Source organism: Dromiciops gliroides, chromosome 6, assembly GCF_019393635.1.
Source record: "Dromiciops gliroides isolate mDroGli1 chromosome 6, mDroGli1.pri, whole genome shotgun sequence".
NCBI lineage: Eukaryota > Metazoa > Chordata > Mammalia > Microbiotheria > Microbiotheriidae > Dromiciops > Dromiciops gliroides.
Window position 1 is genome coordinate 114,229,762 of NC_057866.1, and position 26,027 is coordinate 114,255,788.

Here is a 26,027-nt window from a genome sequence, read left to right on the forward strand (position 1 = left end):
CACATGCGGTGGGGGTTAGAATGGGTTTAGAGACCAGATTGTAGGAGTGGGAAGGAGGGCTCCCCTCCCTCTGAAGCTGCCTCAATGGCATTTCCTAGAAGACTATGAAGTGACTATAAGTCATAATGATAAAGCTTATAGGTTCATAGATTTACAAGCTGGAAGGGATAGATACTCTTTATTTTATAGATGAAGAAACTGAGGCCCTAGAATTATATGACTTGCTTGAGGCTACACAGATAGTAAATGACAGAGTCAAGGGGCAGCTAGGTGGCACAGTGGATAGAGCACTGGCCCTGGAGTCAGGAGGAACTGAGTTCAAATCCAATCTCAGACACTTAACACTTACTGCTGTGTGACCCTGGGCAAGTCACTTAACCCCAATTGCCTCACTAAAAAAACAAAAAACACAAAAACGCACAAAACAAAAAAAACCCGACAGAGTCAAGATTCAATCCCACGTCCATTGATTCTAAATTCAGCATTCTAAGATGGCAGGCTCATAGATACACCCAGGGCCTACAATCAAGCACCTTCATGGTGAGTTCACTGGAACACGCCCCATTTTCTTGTCCTACCACCCACATTTTTACCTATAGCATATTACTGTATGGAAAACCATATGCTATGCCACTACTTTGTTCTTTTTGGAAAAGAATAATTTGGAAGGGCAACTAGGTGGAGCAGTGGATAAAGTACCAGCCCTTGATTCAGAAGGACCTGAGTTCAAACCCAGCCTCAGACACTTGACACTTACTAGCTGTTTGACCCTGGGCAAGTCACTTAACCCTCATTGCCCCACAAAGCAAACAAACAAACAAAAAAACACAATTTGGATATCTGGATTATTGTGGCTTTGGGGATTGTTTACTCTCAAGAAGGGGATGGCATGAATCAAAGGGAGTGGGGCAGCTGAAGAGCCTCTCTTAGGCTTTCCTTCTTTGGTATACATGTCTTTCCTTTAGATCTAGAGAAGAAAGGACTTTATCATCAGGAGTACATGGAGACACAGCATTAGGTGTCAACTGATTCATTTAGGGTGGTTTCCCCTAATTTCAGACAGTTAAGCAAATATTTTTGAAACACAACATGAAATTCATGTATTCCAACAGAGCATGAAAGTAATTTCTGGCATCCCATTGTTTGGGGTTTTTTTTTTTTGGGGGGGGGGGGGTTGGGGGGGTGTCATGTGACTAGAAAAAAATTATAGGTTAGGAAGAAAGAGGCCCAGGTCCTTCTCCTAATTCTGTCACTAACTTGTGTCCTTAACTTCCGAGCCTCAGTTTCTTCATCTGTAAAATGCTGAAAATTGCCAATCCCATACATCTAGGTGTCATTTTCATAAAATAAGACATCAGTGAGAGTTTGAGAGAAAAAAAAGTATTGTACAAATACAAGGTTGTTTCTAGTGTGCTTGACAAAGTGAAAAATAATCAATTCATAAAACACCTTTGAGGACTAACTACTTGCTTCTAATAGCGGATAGCAAAAGGGGTCTGATTCTAATGGTGGGAGAAATCTGGTCTTTCAAGAATATTGGGGTAGCACTTGATCTTTCTAGCAATAGTTGAAAATGTCAAACTCTCACTCTACACTTCTGTATATGTTTTCTCTTACAGGGAAAAAAAAAGTTTGGTCATTTTAATTAGCTCACCACCCCTGGCCAAGATCAAATGAGGGAGGATCACAAGTGGCTTAAAAATTTAATACAAAGAACATTTTAAAAACTTTAAAAAAATTTTTTTTGCAGGGCAATGAGGGTTAAGTGACTTGCCCAAGGTCACAAGGCTAGTAAGTGTCAAGTGTCTGAGGCAGGATTTGAACTCAGGTCCTCCTGAATCCAAGGCCCGTGCTTTATCTACTGTGCCACCTAACTGCCCCCTACAAAGAACATTTTTTAAAATTACCTTGCCCTTTGCTGTTAAGTAATTCCACTTCATGGAACATTTCATCCACTCAAGAACACAGAAATCAAGAGGAAATGTAGAAGGGTCTGAAAGATGTCACTTAAATGGGCTCCCAGAGCCACATTGAATCCAAAACCTTGATCACCTACTGTCATGCAAAGGTTTCTGGGAATTTAAGTACCTCATTAACCCCCAGTCTGATTAATACTCATGACTCTTTGGCTCCCACCATATTTTCTTAGGCAATTCCTTCTTGACATTCATTCAACTTTATGGTGACTGGATATTTCTTTTCAAATAGGTAGCAAAACCTGATCTTAAGAGAAACAAAAGAGGGACTAACTCAACAAACCAATGTACCTCAACAGAGAAAAACTATCTACAAATATAAATCACTCCAAATTAAAGATCAAATTTTGAGGGAAAAATTCTTAAGAATCAAAATCTTAAAGATAGGGGCAGCTAGGTGGCACAGTGAATAGAGCACTGGCCCTGAAGTCAGGAGTACCCGAGTTCAAATCCGGCCTCAGACACTTGACACTTACTAGCTGTGTGACCCTGGGCAAGTCACTTAACCCCAATTGCCTCCAAAAAAAAAATCTTAAAGATAATGAAAACCATATCTGCTGATGTAAAAGAAGGGGAAAAAATAGCCTAAGGACACAGTAGAAGGCTATTTAATCAAAGAAAGAACTCTCCTTGGTTTGTCCAGTTTTTAAACCTTTTTTTTTTTTAAACAAGAAAGAGGTGAGAAAAGGAGATAGAGAAAGATGGAGAGAGAATAGAGAATAATATAACATCATTATCTGTCATTGATTGTTGGATCATTGTCTCTCTCTCTCTCTCTCTCTCTCTCTCTCTCTCTCTCTCTTTCTCTCTCTCACACACACACACACACCTTATTTGTAATTATTTTGTACAGAAATATTTGTACAATTCTATGCATTCTTAAAGACAATATAGTGAACATAAATTTAATCTTATTGTGATGACTCAGGGTCATTATGAAAGCCATTTATTGTACTCTGGTGAATTACAACTATAATATAATGATATTGTTGGGCTTTACTCAGGGGTGTAATATATCCGTATACTAAATGGCCCTTGTTTTCTATGCTTTTTGAGTTCTTATGTTGACTTCTTATAATTTTTTGGCTTCTCCCTTTTGACACTTATTACTGCTTGCTACCATTAAATGCCATTTCTAATCTGTGGCATACTAGAAAACCAAAAACCAAGCTTGCTACAATTCTGTGTAAAGTAAGAGTCAATGGGCTCTGAGAAAGGGCAGAAGTTATGCTTCTTACGATTAAACAATATTTGCTTTATTATTATAGCCTTTTAAGTAAAGGCTAACTGTTATTTGTCTTTGTGTTTACCATAATGCCAGAACAAAACATATAAAACATGTTTAAACATTGACCATTGACATATGTTGGCTACTCAGAGAGAGACTTTTTGTGGGACAGACTTTGTGGGGATTTCTGTCTATGCTCATAAGTGAAGTTAATTTCATGGATTCATTTATCACCCAAGATGAGTTAAATCCCAACATTTATTAAGTACTGATAATGTGAGAAGCAATGTGACTCTAGACAAAAGGCTTGTTTCTGAATCAGGACAACTTCCCTTGACACATAAATGGCAAAAGAACTGCTGATCTCCCTTGGTAGAGGGTATAATACCTACACTAAAAGTGCCAATGGGCATTACGGGCCTTTTACTTTTTTTCTTAAATGTCAGCTCATATCATGTCATGAATAGCAATTTACTCTGAAATTATTCTAGGCAAAATCAGAACAAATGTCAAGTCTGAGTCATCTTGGTCAAACCCTCTCGTTTTATTGATGAATAAGCTTCAATTTAAGAGGCTAAAACTGATCTACCCCAGGTCAGAGAGCACATTGGTAGCAAAGGTGGGGTTTGAATGCAGGTCTCCATGGTGCGCTCTATCAGGGCCATACGCACATTTCTTATCTGGAGCTATGTTTAAATGAATGTTCTATACTACACCACTACAACTGGGGCACCACAGGAAGACTGGTGGATCTGGAGTTAAATGACTCAAGTCTGGCTACATACCACGTGACCTTGGACAAGTCTCAACCCCTAAACATCGATCTCTTTACCTGTACAATGAATGGGTAAGCCCAGATACTTCCATTGGTCCCTTTCAACTTTCAATACTTCTCTATATGGTCTCTGCTATCAACAATGGCCACCTTAGTGTGTGATCTGTAGTCCCATAAGCCAGAGCAGTGCATTGGCTTGCACCACATACTTTTATGTAAAATAACAAGCAAAATGTAAAACACCGGAACCATCCCAAAGTTTGATCCAGCAAACTTCGACAGAACCAAGGAGAAGCCTCTGAAAATGACAGGAAAATAGAGCCACTTTCCAGATTTAAGAGTTAATAAGAGAAATAAAAGGATTAGAAATGCCTAGAAGCCATCTAGTCTGTGTCCATTTACTGTATTCCAAGCTCCTTTGTATCATAACCATTAACTAAGAAATGGAGTTCCCTGGACATTAACAAGACAAAGCCACACTTGTTCACTCTTAGAACTTGATTTCCAACTTTTTGCCAATTAAAACCTTTGTGGTCCAGTAACATTTAAGATTATAATTTATATTAATTTACCTAACTGAAATCAATCACATAAAGTTTACCCTGTTTTTGTTTAAAAAAACAACAACAATTACCGAGTGTGATTATTCCTTTCATTTTATAGAGGAAAGGTTTCTCAGAAGCTTGAGGGCTTAGCACTCATTAAGGAATCAAAATGACACATCTATGAAATTAATCCTCTCTTTACAGGGGATCTTAACCTGGGCATCATAGACTTTAAAAAAAAATTGATGGCTTTATTTCAACAGAATTGGCTTCCTTTGTATTAATTTAATTTATGTGTTTAAAAACATTATTCTGGAAAAAGGTTTAGACTAAGTTTTTTATCAGACTGCCAAAGATGATCCAGAACTCTTACTTTAAGGGATGAAACTGAAACCAGACTGATAAACTGATTTACATCAAGGCCATAAAATGACTCTTGGGGACCCACAATCTTACCATTAAATGATCCATATTTTTCTGATGCAATAGTAAAAAAGAAAAAAAAAATCAGCTCTTCACAGGTGAAATGAATGTCCCTTGGCAGGAAGAGGGAGGTCATTGGATTAACACTATTTGCCCGTGTACACATTAGTTACAGAACTTTTTCTAAGCAAAGTCCCAGGTTACATCTCCCCACCCCCACACTTTAAGGAGGTTTTTTGTTGTTGTTGTTTTTAAAAAAACCAAGTTAAGGCTATAAGACTTGAAACATTAGGGAAAGTCATTTTAGCCTTGCTTTGAAATAGGAGAGAGGCTCTTTACACTCACCATTGCCAAGGTCATCTGGCCAAATTATATCCAAATCACATACTTAAATGGTCATCCAGTTGCTCAACTTTACTAACATCTGTGTACCTGTGCTTTGTACATACCATGTGGCTACGGTGACTAATCAAATCCTGCATAATATATTGAAAAAGCACTTCCTTGAACTTTGACCTGATCTAGCAAGGGGCTGAACTCTGAAATTTCAAGTCCTTCTCTCATGGGCCATACGGATTTTACCAGTGAAATGACTAGAGATAGAGGTATTCTACTTCTAACAAAAGCGGGAAGAAAAACAAAAACCCAACACGCACCTGTTAAATAAGTGCATTTGACTAAGGCACACTGCACCTTACCATATGTGTAAGTGTAACATGAATAATTCCCATCTTCTCTTCATAATTTGACAGATTATTTCTCATGAATAATTTCAGAATATTAAAATTCCTGTTACCTTGGAATGTTGGTTGTGCTGGTTTCTGCAATCACAAAAGTTAAGTCTGATATCTTTAAAGTCATTCCTAATATGCCTTCGATACAGGTATTGCAGATTGGACCTAGTATTTTAGCTTAAGCACCGCAGCAACCTTATTGGAACAGAGCAGAATGAAAAAAAGTCCTTAAAGGCACTAAAAAGGCATTTTCAGATTTATGATTCGGTGAAACAGAACAACACGTTCTCCTTCAATCATAGCCTAAACACAAATCACTATCTTACCAGAACCTCCTAGAACCTCTGCAGTTTGTTCTAAATTCTTCATTAAAGTAAAAGCCTAGTTCATTGTAAAAACTCAACCACAAGTCTCAGTAAGTCTCAATCATGTCTCCCTGTTGCTTTTCTCCAGCAAAACCGAAAACAATCAATTAGAACTGACAATTACAAATAAGTCTTTGGAAAAAATACAGCATGCAGAAAAATCACCCCACACACACCCTTGTCGCTTCAATAGCCCCCAAACTCAATAACAACAAAATCACACATAATCTCAAATCTAAAATGTAATAGATATTAAAGTAAAAGTCAGTACCTGCCAAATACCTGCTGCTCTGCTTTCCCTGTCTTGTACTCTCCTCCTACACTCTGGCAACGGAATGCCCTTCAAAACCATGGCTCACTGCTTTTGGTAAATGTTTTACGAGGCACTAAACAACCTTGTGTCCCACCCTCAGTGCAAACACCATTGAGAGAACACAATATAATGGTCACAAAGATATCCATGTGATGTACAGTAATGTAAATGAAGGAACAGGGTCCTATTTCCACACTTCCCCCTTAAAAGAACTCAAAGAAGGAGAAAGGTCAACAAAAATACATCAAAACAGTAGAAATGTTTGATTCTTAATGGAAAAAAAAAAGATGATTATAAAGTTCTCATTGTTCTAATCCCCAAGCAAGCCTGGGCAAGCCTAACTGGAAAAAAAAAATTGTGAAAGGGAAGAGTTAATAAAGCACAGTGTTTACAAATAAATCTGCACACACACAGGCGACAAACGCCAGACAGCTGCAAATATACGGCTGTGTTTTTGATATGGACATTTACGAGGATGAATTAAACCCAAATTATGGAACAGAAAACTGGAGGGGAAAAAACCAAACCAAACCAAAAAACCAACCCAAACCTAAAATCGACAACCCACCTTCTGATAAAGTATCATCATCAGTAAGCAACAGTAAGTCGTTGTCCTCCTTTTCAGTATTCATCCAGTTAGCCACAGCTCAAAGTCAACTTCTCCAAACCAGAAGTATTGCATTCCATTCAAGTTAACAATTACAAATGGAGGATAACTGAAAATGGCTGACGCGGGAGCACTACAGGCTCCAGAAGAGCAGGTACCTGGAGGTGCTACCATATTTATTGATGGGATAAAGGCAAGGATGCTCCAAAGAAATTCTGCATGAATTAGAGAAACCTCCCCCAGAAAATTGCTCTATGTTATCAAGTATTTATATGGGCAAAGTAGACAGCGCTCCTCCTGGGACAAGGAGAGGGGAAGGTTGGTGTGGCATTTCAAGGCAAGGAAGTGTATTCAGTCTGTCTATCTATTCAAAGACGGTAAGATGTTTCAGTTCCATCCTCTTGAGAAGAAGTGGGATTGGAAACTTGTCTCATTCACCTCTGCTTAAGCACGAACAAATATACACATAGGCAAATTAGAAAAATGAAGTGTTTCTCTAGTACCCTACCTGTACCCATGAGAAAATACTGAATCGTTAATACTTTGTGATAACATGCACACGATTCTCAAAAATGTTTTTTTTTTGTTGTTCAGTCATTTTTCAGTGATGTTCAACTCTTTGTCACCCATTTGGGATCTTCTTGGCAAAGATACCGGAGTCATTTGTTATTTATTTCCTTCTCTGGCTCATTTTACAGATGAGGAAACTGAGGCAAACAGGGCTAAGTGACTTGCCAGGGTCCCACAACTAGTTAGTGTGTGAGACAAGATTTAACATGGGTCTTCCTGACTCCAGACCCAGCATTCTATCCACTGTACCACCTTACTGCCCTGCTGTAGAATGTTTTTTATTCCCCATTTGTTTGTCTTCTATTTCCAATTTCATCACTTTACTTTATCTTAGTAAGCATTACAAAGGTAAAAGTACAAGTAGAGAAGCCTGAGTTTCATTTCTGCCCTCTCTGACTTGTGGCAGTTCAGCTTTCTCTAAGACTTAATTTCTTACCTATCTGGGGTAGTCATGGTAAATGACTTGACATCTCTGCATCAAAGGGGAGGGGTGAGAAGCTTTCAACCTTTCTTCTCCTTCTATCCCTTTACTACCTCTGGCTACCTTTTGAAATCATCTCTCTTCTTCTCTCTAAGGGGACTGGCACCCCCTCTACAACTTATCCCAACCTTTGGCTAACAACAAGATGTTGACAATTTTTACAGTTTTTAGAGTGTTCTCAAATCTATTTCATTCTACTTATGAATACTGTGATGGAAAACATTCTCATTCCCCTTTCAGAGAAGAGGAGACTGACTTACAGAAGAAGTATCATGGCAAAGCTGAAATTAGAACCCACTAGATTGGGGGGGAGGGGCATCTTTATATCTCCCAGTTTCACTCTCTGTTCATTATCTTTCACTATGTTTTCTACTGCACTACATACATTATAATTTGCAGATTTCACTCATTCCTGAACTTCTTTTTTAATTAGTTCCCTTTAAATTCCTTCTCCCTCAATCATCTTCCTCTTACCACTCAAACTCCCATCTTTAATTTCTCTCTATTATCATCACCACTATTTAATTTTTTGTTCTTATTTTCAAAGTGGTTTCTTTCACTCTTTCCCCATATGTACCCTCCTTTCACATTTCCTCATACTCACATTGGTCCCCAGAATACAGGTGTGTCCCGCTTTAAGCAAACCCAATCTGAGTCAGTTCACAACTCTTACATAGGGTGTGTGCTAAAAGTTTGCAATAAATCAGCTGTTTGGAACTTGAAGCTAAAATTTCCCATAGAGACAAGTCCACAAAAAATCTATTTAGCCTATGTTGTCCTATAATACAGTGCTAGGCATTGTGCTAAGTGATGGGGATACAAAGAAAGGCAAAAGACAATCCCTGTTCTAGTTGTTCACTCTAATGTGGGAGAAGACATGAAAACAACTACATACAAAGATGGACACAGGATAAATGAAAGATAATGAACCAAGGGAAGGCAGTAGCATCAAGGAGCATCAGCAAAGGCTTCCAATAGAAGGTTGGATTTGAACCCAAGGAAGCACGGCTGGGGGGAGAACGGGGGAGAGGTGAAAATGCTCAGAGTTTGTAGGGAGACTTTTGTTCAAGGAACAAGGGGAACAGTGTTCCTGGATCACAGAGTATGTGGGGATGAGTAATGTATAAGACTGGAATGTTGGGGGGTGGGAGTGGGAACAGGTCAGGTTAGTAAGTCTTTGAATGCTAGAGAATTTTATATTTGATCCTGGAGGTAGAGGGAATCACTGGACTTGATTATACTATCATTATATTGGTTTTATACACATACATTTAAGTTTCCAACATGTACACATAAATATAAATCATGTGAATAATACTATGGGATTTCAAGATGAAGTGAATGCTAATAACTGCGGTTAGAGGGGGCGATGAAGAATCAGAAAAAGCTAAGGATGGGAGGTGGCATCTGGCTTGTACTTTTGAAGGAAGATAATAGATATTTAGTTTATAATCCATTCTGTTTTCTTCCCATCTTGGGAATATTTAGCACAGCTTATGCTCCTGCCATTGAACCATTGAGATCCCAGAATCACTTCCATGTACCATGATGAGGCCTTGGAAGAAGATACTAATGGGCTTTAGTTCATTTTATCTCTATGATAATCTCTCCATATTCAACATTCACTTATCCAGCAAATAGTTGTCAAGCATCAACTAGGTGCAAGGCATCTGTTTTCTTTCAAATCAGTTTTCAGACTCATTTTTTAAAAAATCTTAATAATCTTTTCTTTTTTCCCCCAGTTACAAGAAAAAATCGTTTTCAACATTCATTTTCATAAGATTTTGAACTCCAAATATTTCTTCTTCCCTCTCCTCTCCCCAAGATGGCAAGCAATCTGATATAAATAATATACATACAACCACAAACGCATTTCCACATTAATCATGTTGTGAAAGAAAAACCAGAACAAAAGGAAAAAACCTCAAGAAAGAATGAAAAAAACAACCCAAAGTAAAAATAGTATGCTTCAATCTGAATTCAGATCCCATGGTACTTTTTCTGGACGTGGAGAGCATTTTCCATCATGAGTTAGGACTTACTTTTAAGAAGCTCTTCACACACACACACACACACACACACACACACACACACACACATTTCTGGTTTGGAGAAGTTGGCTTTGAGCTGTGGCTAACTGGATGAATACTGAAAAGGAGGACAACGACTTACTGTTGCTTACTGAGGATGATAGTTTATCAGAAGATGGGCTATCGGTTTAAGGTTTGGGTTGGTTTTGTTTTTTCTCCCAGTTTTCTGTTCCATAATTTGGGTTTAATTCATCCTTGTAAATGTCCATATCAAAAACACAGTTGTAGATAGATAGATAGATAGATAGATAGATAGATAGATAGATAGATAGATAGATAGATAGATAGATAGATAGATAGATAGATAGATAGATAGATGTAAAAATTATTTATGGTAAAAAAATTATTGGAGTCTTAGCTGATTCATTTGGGAGGGATCACACCTGGCCCACCCTGAAGTTACATATGCTACTGAGGTCAGAAGGAGAACTCTCCATAGGCAGTTTTGAAGGACCTCCCCTTTTGAGGGACAGAGACTGAGCACTCTCTGAGCGGAGGAGAGGCTCTTGCAGAATGCTCTCACACTCGCCTGCTGGCTCTTCTCGGTGATGCGAGAAAGCTAGCAGACTTTCCAGGTGTGGTGAGTTAAGAGAATTTATCTGTATTTCTTTTTCCTATTTCCTTATCTTTCATTTTTACTAATTTCACCTTTATTGTTTAATTAATTCCCAAGTAATAAAATCTGATCCTTTTGTAGAAAAGAAGCTGTAAGGCTCCTTTCTTCTTTGCCTGGGAGAAATATCTAAAAGGGCAGTTTGGAGGGGAGGGAGCTTTAAACCTAGAGGTCCCTCATTATTTCCAGGACCCCAATATTTTGGCAAGTCACCCAATTAACACTCCTTATATTAAATTTCGGCCCCCCAACTATGTATGTATGTATGTATGTATATGAATGTGTGTATGTATATGTATATGTATATATGTGTGTGTGAAGCTCTTCCTTTGACAACAATGGGGCAGACTACCCAATCTATTATTTTCTAACAGAATTTAACATAAGAAAAAAAAATCTGAACAAATAGCATGGGCTGCCCATCTTTGGTGTATGTTTTTACACCTTCACAGTCTGTTTGGTCTCATTTTGGTCTTTAAGACAAAACACAATGCCTACCCATGTTCTATATACAATACCTAGTATGCTATTAGTATTTACATATTACATTACACCATTACTGGTTAGAGGTTAGGTTTCTAGGGCACAGGATGTACCTTTTCTTGTGTTTGTACAATATAGGTATTTTGTAATAACTGGTATTTAAGTAAATAATGAAGAGATATTTTGCAGAAAATACTGCATGTTAAGTGTTGCTTGCTCTATTTGCTTCCAAATAGCTTATTTGTTTAGAATTTTATTTTTCCCAAATTACATGTAAAAACAAATTTTAACATCAATTTTTTAAAACTTTGTGTTCCAAATTCTCTTCCCCTCCTCCCCCCTTAAGAACTCAAGCAGTTCAATCCAAATAGCTCATTTGGAAGCACTAGAGAGGAACCATTATATATCCAATGGCCAATACAATGCTAATCACCTAGCAGATACTTCCGGGTGAAATCCTATTTTATCTTTCAAGATGTAACTCAAATGTCACTTCTAGATAGTTTCCCTTATCACGTTTGTCTAAAGTGACCTTGCCTGCCCAATACCTGTTTGTATCTCTCTTCTGTACTCATGTTTGACTTTATAGTATGGGTAGTCTAACTTCTTATGCTCCATGATGGCAGACAGAGCATAATCATTGAGCACCAATAAAACACTGACCAAACACTATGGTCTTTTTACTATACTGAAGCAATATGTTGCAATGGGAAAATGCCCAGATTTGGAGTTATAGAAGCCAGAAGTTTCTGGCTCAGAAACTTCCTACCTCTGTAACCTAAGATCCAGAGCGGCTAGGTGGTGCATTGGCTAGAGCCTAGGGAATGGAGTCAGGAAGACTCATCTCTGTGAATTCAAATCTAGCCTCAGACACTTATTAGACCCTGGGCAAGTCACTTAACCCTTTTTTGCTTCAGTTTCCTCAGCCATAAAATGAACTGAGAAGGAAATGGCAAATCACTCCAGTATCTTTGCCAAGGCAACCTCAAATGGGGCCACAGAGAATCCAACACAACTGGAAAATGACTTAACAAGAACAACCTAAAGCCCAATACTCAACCCCTCTGGGTCTCAGCTTCTTCAGTAACTAAATAATGAAGATGGATTACAAGAACTTTAAGGTCCCTTTTAGTTCAAAATCCAGGGTTCTTAACCTTTTTTTTTTTTTTGGCATGTACCCCCCCCCTTTGGCAGTCTGAGGAAACATATAGACACTTTCTCAAAATAATGTTTTTAGATGCATAAAATACAAAGATTTCAAAGGAAACTTGTTGTGTTGATACATAGCTATTAAAAAAAATTTTTTAACCAGATACGTGGACCTTAATAATCCTGCCTAAATAAAAAAACTTGATTTATTGATGTTTGTAATATCTCCTAGTACCCAGTACAAGGTTAGACACACAGTATAGGCTTAATAAATGTTTGCTCAACTGATTTAGGGGTCTTGTAAGCAAAGTCCTAATCCCAGCCAAGTTAAAAACTTCTTTACACAATCTGGTGCTTAATTTACTGGACAATAGAAATATTATCTACTTCTTTTTTTGTTGTTTTTTTGGTATTTTTAGTGAGGCAATTGGGGTTAAGTGACTTGCCCAGGGTCACACAGCTAGTAAGTGTTAAGAGTCTGAGGCCGGATTTGAACTCAGGTACTCCTGACTCCAGGGTAGGTGCTCTATCCAAGAAATATCATCTACTTCTTAAGAATGGCATGACTAGAAATTAAGAAACTATTGAACTGATTGTATTTGAAGCAGCTAGGTGGCACAGTGGATAAAGCACCAGCCTTGGATTCAGGAGGACCTGAGTTCAAATCCAGCCTCAGACACTTGACACTTACTAGCTGTGTGACTCTGGGCAAGTCACTCAACCCCAACTGCCTCACCAAAAAAAAAAAAAATGTAATTAAAAATGTTTTACATTAACAGTAAAATTACTTTGTTTCTTTATTTCCTCCCTGAAGATACCCTGCAAGTGAACACAAATAGAAGACTCACATAACATGTAACATATGAGACATTCAACACTAAAGATACCTGCCACCTTCCTTTCTTAGGCCAATAGACCATAGTAAATTCATAATGTCTGGAGTAATTCCAAGTTGCATGGGGGCGGGGAGGGGGTCTGTGTGGGGAAAGGAGGAGAAGTGAGTGAGTACAAGGATTAATCAGGAGGGGGCCATATTCAGCCTACATCATCATACCTCACTCAATAAGCTTAATTTAATAAAAACACATTAGGAAAAGTTATATTACAGAAGGTGACGGAAGTGCAACAATATTTCAAATGGGTGAATGGTTGAATGATATTATGTTGAGATTTCCTAACTTTAGAATAAGGTTTGCTTAGAACATATTAACAGTGTTTTGCAAAATGACATTAGTTCAGGCAGCATCAATACCTGGGCCCCACCATAGGCACAGGTGCAGAGGATTAGTAGAGGATTAGCAGTTATTGAATGGGGGAGGTACCTAAACATAAGAAGTGCCTTAAGACCAGGGTGTACCCTCCGTGATTCTGGCAGAAATAGAGACCACATCCTAATTCCTGCTGTGATTCTTCTGCATCTTGAAGCCTTTGCTCTAATTCCCATTTTCATTCTCTACCTCTCCCATATCAGACCTCCTGACTCTTGTCCCTCCTTCCTTCCCCCCAACTCCAGGTACAGGGCAGATCTTGCTTGAACTTCCAGTGTCCCTTAAGCTGAAGCTAGTTTGGGGTTCCATTCCTAGGGTCTGCTCTTTGTAGTGTCTGGTTGTATTTCCTTTATTTGGTTTAGGTTACCAACTCTACCCCAAAATCTCTTCTACAGAAATTAGTTATCAGATAAGGAATTCCTCTTGGTGAAGTTTATTATCGCCTCCCTAAGGAGACATTCTCCCCTACTCCCCGTCCCCATTCCCCCATACACACCCTAGTATTCAGTGAGATAGAGGGAAGGTTTTGGAGAGCAGCAAGAAGATGAAAGAAGGTGTGGTGACTTCATCCAATAACTGAAATTTATTTTATATCCTTTGTGCTTGGGTCTTTCCTCTTTCTGTGTGTTAAATAAAACCTTGTCCCACTCCCCAGATGAGGCAGAGAATTTAGCATATAGGAAATAAAGTATCATTAAAGTATTTGGAAAATGAGATTGAATGAAAAGGGTTGATCTCAAGATAAATCTTGACTCAAATCATGGGTCTCCCATCTCACATACACGTCATTTACTACAGTGGTCAGCCAAAAGGTTTAGAAGTAAGAGAACTATCAAAAAGAAGGCCTGTGGGGGCAGCTAGGTGGCACAGTGGATAGAGCACCGGCCCTGGAGTCAGGAGTACTTGAGTTCAAATCTGGCCTCTGACACATAACACTTACTAGCTGTGTGACCCTGGGCAAGTCACTTAACCCCAATTGCCTCACTGAAAAAACAAACAAACAAAAAGGAGGCCTGAGGAATTCTAAACACATAAGCATATCTGGAGAACAAGGAGAAATTGGATACAAACTTCTTCTGTCAGTATCTTATAGTAGCTACATATATATGAGGTGCAAGTTAGATTTTAGTAGCACAAGTGGTACTTTCATCTCTCTTGGCCACTGATAAAGAGTTCTAGAAGTAAAAAAGCTAATGATGTGAACAGCTAGTTTAAGATGGTCTCAAAGAATGGGATTTTGGATTTCTGTATCACAGCTTAAAACACAGGAATGAAAGGCTTGTAACAAAAGATAGAGTGTACCTAACAAGTGGCTGCATAAATATTTATTGCCAATGTAATTAAAAGACTTTAAAAAAGCAAAAACAAAAAAAATAAATTAAAAATAATTTATAAAAAGTGGAGCAGCTAGGTGGATAAAGCCCTGGATTCAGGAGGACATGAGTTCAAATCTGGCCTCAGACACTTGACACATACTAGCTGTGTGACCCTGGGCAAGTCACTTAACCCTCATTGCCCCACCAAAAAAAAAAAAAGAAGAAGAAGAAAAGGAGAAAAAAAGGCTTTACACTGAAAAGGGAGAATTGAGAAAATTTTCCACATGGCTTTGATAAGCTTAGTACCATAGATATGACAGGGGGGAACAACAGAAGAAAGGACGAGTAATTCACAAAATGTGTAAAAATAAAGCCAGCACTAAAATCCATGGCCTCAGACATGCATAGAGCATTGGTAATAACAAGGGGGAACTAGAGATTCCAATGCAAGGACGATATATCTGAGACTATAGAACGATACTTATGAGTGAAATCTTGTTTTGAAAGGGCAAACCTTACTCTACCTCACTCAAAAGGAAAAGATGTGTGTACAATAGCATTGTACCATATTCAGGCAAAGGCTAAACAGGAGGAGAGAAATATGGTAAAGAACATTTGGGTGAGACTGAATGGAGATAGGAACAAAAGCAACATTGCTATAGATATAATATCTGGAGCAAAGGAATTAAATGAGTGGATCACAAACCTGACATAAAGGCATATTATATTGAAGGGGGAATTCGTGCCACTACTACTGGTACATCTGCTGGAACTCTCCCCTTGCCAAAAGCAGTGCACCAAACAAATCTGAAATTTGCCTAAATGGAAATCTCATTCTTTAAAAGGTAGAGGAAGAAGCAAGGGGAACTGCTATTTGGGACCAACAAGGAGGAACTAGTTGCTGAGGGTGAAATGCTATAACTGTGGGGACAAGTAATCATTCTACCATGGAGTTCATGATAAACAAAAGGAAAAGTCAATTACCATTTGCAACGCACCATATATTTTGGGTGAGTAGGTTTAAAAGGGTTCAGGAAAAGCACAAGTAGAATCCTATGGTTTAATATTTTACATTGAAAATTGGCCCAGGAATTTCATTCTCAAGAAGTAAATTAAGAAGACATAAAGCAGAAATAATTCAGAGGAAGAGGAATGAGGAGAATTTAAAGACCAATATGGATGCACAGGGAACTCAATGATAACTCAGATTTTAAAAAGACAAACAGAAAATGGAAGCAAGAATAAGTAACTGGTGGGGCAGCTAGGTGGCATAGTGGATAGAGCACTGGCCCTGGACTCAGGAGGACCTGAGTTCAAATCCAGCCTCAGACACTTGATACTTAACTAGCTCCGTGACCTTGGGCAAGTCACTTAACCCCAATTGCCTCACCAAAAAACAAACAAAACAAAAACAAAAGAATAAGTAACTGGGGGAAAAAAAAGAATAGCAGGCTTATAAGAATTCCATCAGAAGAACAATTATGTCAGAAGCCCAGGAGAAGAAGGCATCTATGAATAGTATGGTTTTATTTTAATTTTTTAAGGGGTGAGGCTACAAAAAATGAGTTCCCAAGCTGTCTTGTGAGTTATCTGAAAGTCTCTAATACAAATTCTGTTAGTACTTGGATGAAGGAAACATTCCTCAAACCCTGAAGTCTTTACCCAAGGGTATATATAGCCAATTTGGTTGAGGGGAGTAGACAACCCAATTGGCTGAAAAGAACAAACAGCCCCAAAATCAAGAACTGGTACCATTCATATTAAATCATGTTATGGTTTTGTCTCTTAGTGGTAGCTGAAAAAATTTCTGGCCAAGTCCAGGAATAAAAAGAGAATTAAAGTTCTGCTCAGGGCAGCTAGGTGGTGCAGTAGATAAAGCACTGGCCCTGGATTCAAGAGGACCTGAATTCAAATCTGGCCTCAGACACTTGACACTTACTAGCTATGTGACCCTGGGCAAGTCACTTAACCCTCATTGCCCCACCAAAAACAAAACAACAAAAAACAAAACAACAAAAAAAAAGTTCTGCTCAGATTGAGCTGGCTGACAATTGTTTTGATGACAGAGTATGCCACTGGGCTGTACTCACCACAAATATTTCAGAATATTGGGTGCCCTACTATTCTAGTACCATAATGGCAAACTTTCCAGAAATGTTTGATTTTTCTGGGGACCTGCATTTCACCATATAGTTAGCTAATTTCTGACTCAGCAATAAGCACTAAAGGTCTAAGTACAGTATCAGGCACCAGGCATTTATGTGTAGATGTATTATCAGCATTTAGACTTTGAACAGACTCTCCCATGGATGCTCCCTCAGTCTGTGGTCTAAGAAAACAGGCACCCCTGACAATGCAAAATGTATGTGTTCTGCAGGAGCTCACACATCATTAATACCTAAAAATTCACTGACTGTTGATATTTCTTGGCTGCTATTTATCATTGGGAATTATGGAAATTTCCCATGAGTCTACTAACTGAAAGAAGCATCTTTACTATAAAAGCAAGTTCTTTTAGCTCATGATAATATACCACCCAAATCATGGAAAAAGGAAAGAGTTTTTCTTTCTTCCCTAAACCAATACTTAATCTTATTTAAATAACACAAAGGGCCTATTCTATTACAGAATCATCCCGATGTACTGTCAAGAACTGACTTGGGCTCAAGGCCTTCAAGCACCCAATTCCCACCAGTTCTGCCAATTAGTAGCAGTGTAACTAAAGCTCATCTTTACAAGCTTTTCATAGTTTACAAAAGCACTTTCCTCACTAAAACCTTGCAAGGTGAATTATCTAAGCATATTTTGTCTGTTCTATAAAGTAAAGCTTCTTAAACTGTACCATATGGGTTGTATAACTGAATGTGGGGGTCATGAAAAATTTGGCAGTAAATGTTTGATTTATATACCTATGTACCTGGGGTCTCATAAAAATTTCTTGGGTGAAAACGGGTCTTGAGTGGAAAAAGTTTAAGAAGCCCTGCATTAGACCAATCAGTCATTAAACATTTATTAAGTGCCTACTCTGTGACAAGCACTGTTTTAAGTGCTAGGGATACAATTTAAAAAGAAGGACAGTCCCTGCTGTCAAGGTAAGCTCAACTCACAAAAGGAAGCTAAAAAGTGGAGGGACAGAGAAGGGTGCCCAGCATGAGGGGCATGATGAATTAGACCAAAAGAGTGTAGATCAGAGGGAATTGAAGAGATGAGTGCTCTGGGCACCTTCCTTAAAAGGAGGATTTGGTGAAGCTCTGTGTTCCACTCCCCCCCCCCCATTCAAAAGGGTTCCTGAAGAAGAGGGTACTGATGGGATCTTGAAGGATGATGAGGCTCCTGGGAATATGATGAAGTTCCTGAATTCAGCTGTGTAGGAAATGATGAAGAAAATAAAGCCCAGGAAGGCCAAGGTCACAGAAACAAAGAATTAGGGCTAGCCCAACTTCTAGCTCTTTAGATAAGTTAAGTGCCTTGTGACAATGGGCCAGTCTATTTAATCTCCCTTGACTCAGGTTTCTCATCTAGATAGATAGAAACATAGACAGACAGAAATAGAAAGACAGGCCGAACGATACAGATATAGGCAGATAGGTATAAATAGACTGACAGACAGACACACGTAGAGGTAGACAAAAACAAAGAGAGATATAGATATAGGCAGAGACAGATAGAGACAAATAGAAAAAGATAGATTGAATGGATAGAGACAGATAGACAGACATCAAAGGTACTATCCCTTTTGTGTGTGAACAGTTTAATTATTGCAAAGGGCAGAAAAAGAGCATGAAAATGGATAAAATCCACTTGTGAAGAAATGGCCTCTGACAAAACGGTGAGAAGAGGCACGGATCAAGGGCCAGATGAGAACTACCACTCTGGGGAAATACACTGAGAGGTTCTTGTTGAAGGCAGAGCAATGACTAAGAGAATGATGACTGCAGACAGTGGGATCAATCGGCTTATTTTCAGGTGAGTGTTGGGAATGTATAAATTTATAACTGACAAAATGATAAATCAAATGTCTTGGGGGCAGCTAGGTGGCGCAGTGGATAGAGCACTGGCCCTGGAGTCAGGAGTACCTGAGTTCAAATTCGGCCTCAGACACTTAACACTTACTAGCTGTGTGACCCTGGGCAAGTCACTTAACCCCAATTGCCTCACTAAAAAAAAAAATGTCTTTTGGGGGACTAGAGGGGGATTATATAAGAGCTGTTTGCTAGGTCCATACCTAACAGAAAGATGCATTTGAGTTTGTATCAGATGGTGAAGATGAGGCTCTGGCAACCAGGAAGCTATTATTAGAGAGGCTGATAAGCTATCGGGTAAGGGAGGTAGAAGAAATGGGAGAGTAAGATGAGCCCAGAAAGAGTTCAGAGAAGCTGGGGACAGAAAACATAGAAAGCCTGTAGCTGGATTCATTCATCTTTCCGTAGTCATTGGAAGATCAGCCAGTGTTTTGATGATTGGCTGGGAAAAGGCTGGAGCAGCTACTGGTTCTGTGAAGACCTATGGGGACCATTGCCCAAAAGTGGTATATCTACAGCTAAGAAGGGGGAGACCTCTTAGGATTGAAAGGGAGAAATGAAGTGGGGCAGGGGATAGGCTTTGCATTTATTTTGCTAGAAGAGCCTTGGAGTTAATGAGACAAAACAACATTCCCGACTATCTGCAGATTTGAGAAGGCTGGCATTTCTTTCCCTTCACTGAAATGGTGGGACACATTTTGTGAGTCATTTGGGCAGGCTGCCCTGTTGAAGATGGATATAAGCTAAAAGAACTCTTCACTGTTTCAATAGTTCAAGGGCAAAAAATGAGTGACTTTGTTTGTCTAGCAAATGAACAAATGAGGACCCAGAGGGTGCAGCTGCCATAAGTCTAAATTGTTCCTGAAGGAACCGAGGACATCAAAGCCTGCAACCCATGAATGTGTTGTGATTCAGTAAATGTTTTGTGTTTAAGAGTTAATAGTTGGGGCAGCTGGGTGGTGCAGTGGATAAAACACCAGCCCTGGATTCAGGAGGACCTGAGTTCAAATCTGACCTCAGACACTTAACACTTACTAGCTGTGTGAACCTGGGCAAGTCATTTAACCCTCACTGCCCCATCCAAAAAAAAAGGAGAAGAAATTAAAAAGAGAGTTAATACTGATGACACAGTGAACAAACTAATTTGTGTAAATGAGAAGCCCACCAGTGAAGACTATGGAGCTACAACGGCAAGAAGTAGTATTATATCCTGTCCCACCCTTAGCTTTCTTATTTCTGAAATGAAGAGTATCCCCTTCCTCTAAAGAGAAATGTAAGGTGGCAGCTAGGTGGCACAGTGGATAAAGCACTGGCCCTGGATTCAGGAGGACCTTAGTTCAAATCTGACCTCAGACACTTGAGGTGTGTGACCTTGGGCAAGTCACTTAACCCTCATTGCCCCCACATGGAAAAAAAAAAAAGAGAGAGAGAAATGTAAAGCATTTTGTAAAGCCTTAAAGCACTATATATAGGCTAGAAGATTCCATGAAGAAAATAGCTTGCTTTGTAAGTTTGCAAACAACCCTCCTGCCAATCTGTGCTGATGCTTGAGAGAAATCACTAGAATCAATTTGGGAATCTATAAACCTCAATGTCTCCCAATCTATGCTAATCTCCGCATTTCAGTCTATCTGGTTCCAGCCCCTCCCTTCAGGTATCAGTTAGAGAAGGAAGAAGAGAAGAGGCAGCATGGGATAGGAGAACAAGAACCAGGTTTGGAGGCAAGGAACCTGCTGGTTAAATATTGGCTCTGTAACCCTTTGCAAGCCAATTAAGTTGTAGTATCCTTTATCTGTTAAATGAAGAGCCTGGATAGAGGCCAGGTCCTTTTCAGCTCTGTCCATGATTCCTAAGAGATGGGCTCTCTCTCAGCCCTACCGTATTCTTCATCATCATCATCATCATCATTTTTATTTCTTTATTATTATGGTGGGGCAATGAGGGTTAAGTGACTTGCCCAGGGTCACACAGTAAGTGTCAAGTGACTGAGGCTGGATTTGAACCTAGGTCCTCCTGAATCCAGGACCAGTGCTTTATCCACTGCGTCACCTAGCTGCCCTGGGCCCTCTTTATTATTAGCACAAAGATTATTCTCTGGATTTCCCAATTTCAGGACCTTACCCATATTTTCCTTGTCTACACAGGATCTACAGAGAAGATGATGCAGTCAGGAAGACAGAGCCAAGACAGAACACACAAGGGCCTAATCTCTGGCGGTGAATGTCTCAGGTGTCTGTTTGATGGTTTTGCTTAACAGCTTCCCAAGAATCTGCTTTGGGGTGAATTGTTAGGAAGTATCTGTTTAGTCAGCAAAAGATCTCTCAAAGGGTCAAAACAAAACTGTCCATTGAAATGAATAAATGAATGTCACGTTGTTCCTGCTTTTCCTCAGTGCCGTATCCAAGGGATGGAAGAAATATGCCAGGGAATTGAAGCAAACAGGTAACTTCCTGGCTGGTCCGTGCCAACAGCAACAGGTGTGTGTGTGCCGCCTTTCAGATACTTCACCATCCACTCAAGTACAAGGAACATGGAGTTCTAGCCCTCGGATCTAGAGCTCTCAGCCCAGGGTGACTTTTCACAAAGTTGTTTGCTTCTAACAGCTGGGTCAAGATGCTATGGTAAGCTGCAATGGCCAAGTATCAGCAGCATCTCCTAGGCTCCTCTGGGTGTCTGTAGTCAGCTCAGCATTATGACCACTACTCAACTTCTTGACCAAAGGCTACCAATTTTTCTACTTCAGAGTAAATTTCAAAACTTCTATAGTTCCCTCTTGCTCGTAGGATTTATAAAACAAACAAACAAAAGCTGTTTTTTTTTTTTAGTGAGGCAATTGGGGTTAAGTGACTTGCCCAGGGTCACACAGCTAGTAAGTGTTAAGTGTCTGAGGCCAGATTTGAACTCAGGTCCTCCTGAGTCCAGGGCCAGTGCTTTATCCACTGTGCCATGTAGCGGCCCCAAAACAAAAGCTCTTTATAGCACTTAAATTCCTTCACAATTTGGATCCAGCTTATCTTAACAGCCAAAGTGGCCTATTCAAACCCACCACTGCATCTCTATGACTTTGCACAGGTCATCCCTTATAACTGTACTTCCTTGTTACCTCTATGTATTACTTATACCTTTGGTATCTCTAACTTCCTTCAGGGTGGCTAACATGGGAGGCCTTTCATGATCTCCCCCAGCTATTTCTCCCTCAGTCCTTCCCCCACAAAATTCCTTGTACTTATTTTATATTTGTCTTGTATTGATTTAATAATATATGTACATACTGTTCTTCCAATAGACTGTAAGCTCCTTGAGAGCAAGAATCAGTCCACAAACATTTAATAAGCATTTACTATGTGCCATGCAGTGTGCTAAGTGCTGGAGATAAAAAGAAAGAAGACAATAAAAATAAAGATCCTGGCCTCAGAGAGTTTACATCTAATAGAGAAGACAACATACAAGTAATTATGAAGACACACTATTTATATTACATAGAAAGTATTATCAGGTTGGGGGGGTGGGGTGCACACATTCTGTAGAAGGTGGAATTTGAGCTGAGTCATGAGCAAAGCCAAAGAATCTAAGAGGTAGAAGTGAGGCAAGCAGAACATTCTGGGCCTGGGGACAGCCAGTGAAAAAGCATATGGAGGGGCAGCTAGGTGGTGCAGTGGATAGAGCACCAGCCCTGGAGTCAGGAGGACCTGAGTTCAAATCTGACCTCAGACACTTGACACTTACTAGCTGTGTGACCCTGGGCAAGTCACTTAATCCCCACTGCCCCGCAAAAAAAAAAAAAAAAAAGAAATAAAAAATACCTGGGCCACACTTTGAGAACTGCTGCCCTAAAGTCTCTCTATGTTTCATTTCCTCATTTGTAAAATGAGGGAGTCAGACTTAGAAGACCTCTAAGAGTCTACTTTAAATTGTATGACTCTATGAAATGCTTAATGAGTGGCATCTGGCAGGCATGTCACCATTTTGAGGTCTGGTGCCCACAAGAGGCTTCCTTCAGCTTGAGTAAGGCCAGGTGATGATGTGTGTTTATTTTTTGAGCCATAAAAGAAGTCAAAAAAACAACCCTATCTTACACTGTTGGTGTCAACTAGAACTTACTAAATAACTATGTTCCTGTATGGCTCAGAAATATTTAATTTCTTTCTTTATGGAATCCCTCTTGCTGAAGCTGTAGAATCTTCCTCCAACAAATCCCACAGTCCTTCCTTTTGGGTCACCAGAATGTGAGATAGGCTTTCCAATGAGAAACTTCCCCCATCTACAAGAAGAATCTAGGTCTGATAAAAGAATCTAGGTATTGGGTCATTTCTGGGGGAATTAAGCTCAATGAACCTTTTAGAATTTGATTCAAATGAAATTTGGAATTTAATCCTTGAAAATTCTGCTTTGCTAAGGAAAAGTTTGGGACAGCCAAAGAGTGACAAGCTGAAATCCCTCTCTCACTTGTGAATTTACTTTTAATGACCATGGTTGAACAAAGGCAACTCGGCTTTGCCTATGGGATGTTTTCTATGCCATAGAAAATGATGGCATAGTGCAACAAGGGTTAGTTTTATTCAGGTTTAGTATTATTAAGGGCCTATTATGTGCTATCTATAATGCTAAATGCTAGGAATACAAAGTCAAAAAAAAGAAAAAAGAAAACTCTTTGCTCTTGAGGAACTAACATTCTCCGGGGGATTGGAATCACCAAATAGCCTAGGGTTCCAACAGCTGGATGCATGGTCAGATGACCTACTCAAGGAGAGCTCTCCTCCTTAGTCCCCATTAATTTACATATCAGGTTAGTTTCCACAATAGTCTTTGGGACTACAAGTAAAGCACTGGACCAACTGGCCACATCCGCCCCTCCCCCACCACAAAAATTAACTATAGGAAGTAGAAGAAAGGAGTGGAGGCATTTTATAAACATAATTAGATTTACACTGGTTAAAAATCTGGGGTGACTTTTTAAAAAAAATACCAATTATGCAGGTTAGCTGGTGGCACAGTGGATAAAGCGCTAGCCCTGGATTGAGGAGGACCTGAGCTCAAATCTGGCCTCAGACACTTGACACTTACTAGCTGTGTGACCCTGGGCAAGTCACTTAACCCTCATTGCCCTGAAAAAAAACAAAAACAATAAGAAAAAAAATATTAATTAGGGGCAGCTAGGTGGTGCAGTGGATAGAGCACCGGCCCTGGAGTCAGGAGGACCTGAGTTCAAACCCAGCCTCAGACACTTACTAGCTGTGTGACCCTGGGCAAGTCACTTAACCCCCAATGCCCTGCAAAAAAAAAAAGATGGCAAGTAACTCTCCTTGGGGAGGATGAGGACTAATTTCCTAATTTCAGGATTCCTCTCTATGCAATACACCCCCATATAAATTTTAATAGAAATTTGTAAAGAAAGAAAAAAATGTGCATGTATTTCCAGCCCAGGTGAATAAACACTTAACTTGAGTAGACTTGAAAGATGCAGAGAACATAAATTTTTTTTATTGTGCTTACTGTTTGTTGATTACTCCCCACCCCACCCCCCAAGCCCTCAAATGAGCACACCTTTACAAGCTCTTTTTACAAGTTCTCTCCCATTCTCACATCAAGAACATTCAAAACTCTTGGGAGGATTTGACAATAGCAATTACCCCTTTCAATGACCCTCTGATTGCAAACATCGGATAATAAGTAATACAAGGAGATATATACTCACCAAAAGTATCTGCCTCTGTGATGGAAGAGATCTAGTGCAGAGTGAGGCTCAAGCAGGGAGTCTCTGTGAATAGTGGGGTTCTCCAGATGCTCCTGTTGAGGGTTAACATTATGTTGAGTACATCAAACTTCAGATTTTGCAGAGCCTCATAGTAGAGATCTACAATTCCTCAAAGAATGTCGGTTGCCCAGATTTCAACCTCCATCTAAACGAACCATCGTTAATTTTTCCAGCTGTAATGTTTATTAATACAGATTCAACAATGAGTTGGGCCTCATTTTGAAAAAAAAATATATAAACATGTTACTAGTATCGAGGTTTTGTAGCCTGTAAAGAACGAAGGGTAAGCATCACAAAGAAAGCAATGGAAAGGGGTAAGGCATGCTGAGTGTGAGCAGGCCACAGCACATAATCAAAGACCGACCTCCTTAGAAAAAAAGAAAGCATGTCATTCTGTTGTCTGACTGAAAAAGATGGGCTGGTCACATGACAAAAGCAAGGGATGGCTGGTGGACACCTAGAACCCTTAAGGTTGTCATGAGGAATAATGGAAGGATTCCAACACTCTGAGTGGGCCTGTAGTAGTGAAATTTGGGGAGAATATGGATAAGAGTCTTAAAAGATGAGCAGGCATGAATGGATTGCAATCTGTATCCTTGAAGGTAATTCCCAAATTAATGAGGCTATGTAAATATTTGAGAGACTTGCTCATTCTGTTATATTACATCTGTAGCTATGTTCTTTCTTTCTTTCTCTTTTTTTTTTTTGGCAGGGCAATTGGGGTTAAGTGACTTGCCCAGGGTCACACAGCTAGTATGGGTCAAGTGTCTGAGGCCAGATTTGCACTCAGGTCTTCCTGAATCCAGGGCTGGTGCTTCATCCACTGTGTCACCTAGCTGCCCCTGTAGCTATGTTCTAAGATGCTTGATCTGACTGAGATGATGTGATAACTGGAGAATAAGCACATCATAGAAAAGCTCACCTTGGGCACAAAAGATATAGAGCAGATAAAAAGAATGACTAATAACCTCCATCACCACTAGACAATATTCTATAGTAGGAGCAGGAAGGCTTCGATTTAGACTCAGGGCGTTTCTTTGTTTGTAATAATGCCATTCATTGTTATATGGAACTGTATCGTTTCTAGAATTCTTGCCTGAGATTAGACATTTTCCAGATAACATGCAGACCACTTTAGCTCTTCCCTTAGACCCTCCATTGCTCTCTGCTGTTTTTAGCTCATGGTGCTTTAATCTCAGTTCTAATCATTTAGAAGGCCCCAAGACAATTCATCTCAAGAAGATTTTGTTAATTCAAGAATCACCTAGAATATATTTTCTCTGAATATTAAAGACTTCCAGTCTGCTTTCTTAA

At 39.5% G+C, this 26,027-nt stretch overlaps 1 protein-coding gene across 7 annotated transcripts in view; it reads right to left on the reverse strand.

The window, feature by feature from the left end:
* Positions 1-26,027, reverse strand: part of RBM47 (RNA binding motif protein 47) — a 168,221-nt gene that overhangs the window by 69,443 nt on the left and 72,751 nt on the right. For 2 of the 7 annotated variants that reach the window (XM_043971265.1, XM_043971267.1), the window contains exon 2: positions 24,654-24,745. The gene's annotated coding sequence lies outside the window, so the exon portion shown is untranslated. Of the gene's footprint in view, positions 1-5,743; positions 5,808-6,317; positions 6,364-24,653; positions 24,746-26,027 lie in introns of those variants that run through there. The other 5 variants (XM_043971266.1, XM_043971268.1, XM_043971270.1 and 2 more) reach the window with 5 other exon arrangements.